Here is a 1003-nt window from a genome sequence, read left to right on the forward strand (position 1 = left end):
TGTGTGTCCCCACCTGTCCCCCTCACCATTTATATATATCATGGGATGTGTGTGTCCTCATCTGTCCCCCTCACTATTTATATATATCATGGGATGTGTGTCCCCACCTGTCCCCCTCACCATTTATATATATCATGGGATGTGTGTCCCCACCTGTCCCCCTCACTATTTATATATATCATGGGATGTGTGTGTCCCCACCTGTCCCTCTCACCATTTATATATATCATGGGATGTGTGTCCCCACCTGTCCCCCTCACCATTTATATATATCATGGGATGTGTGTCCCCACCTGTCCCCCTTACCATTTATATATATCATGGGATGTGTGTCCCCACCTGTCCCCCTCACCATTTATATATATCATGGGATGTGTGTGTCCCCACCTGTCCCCCTCACTATTTATATATATCATGGGATGTGTGTGTCCCCACCTGTGCCCCTCACCATTTATATATATCATGGGATGTGTGTGTCCCCACCTGTCCCCCTCACTATTTATATATATCATGGGATGTGTGTGTCCCAACCTGTCCCCCTCACCATTTATATATATATATATATATTTCATGGGATGTGTGTGTCCCCACCTGTCCCCCTCACTATGTATATATATATATCATGGGATGTGTGTCCCCACCTGTCCCCCTCACTATGTATATATATATCATGGGATGTGTGTCCCCACCTGTCCCCCTCACTATTTATATATATCATGGGATGTGTGTGTCCCCACCTGCCCCCCCTCACTATGTACATATGTCATGGGCTGTGTGTCCCCACCTGTCCCCCTCACTATGTATATATATCATGGGATGTGTGTGTCCCCACCTGTCCCCCTCACCATTTTATATATCATGGCATGTGTGTGTCCCCACCTGCCCCCCTCACCATTTATATATATCGCGGGATGTGTGTCCCCACCTGTCCCCCTCACCATTTATATATATCATGGGTAGGGATGAGCTTGGTGTTCGAGTCGAACGCATGTTCGACTCGAAC

This window comes from Lithobates pipiens, unplaced genomic scaffold (genome assembly GCF_037356315.1).
Source record: "Lithobates pipiens isolate NorthernLeopardFrog02 unplaced genomic scaffold, aLitPip1_a1.2 Scaffold_8, whole genome shotgun sequence".
NCBI lineage: Eukaryota > Metazoa > Chordata > Amphibia > Anura > Ranidae > Lithobates > Lithobates pipiens.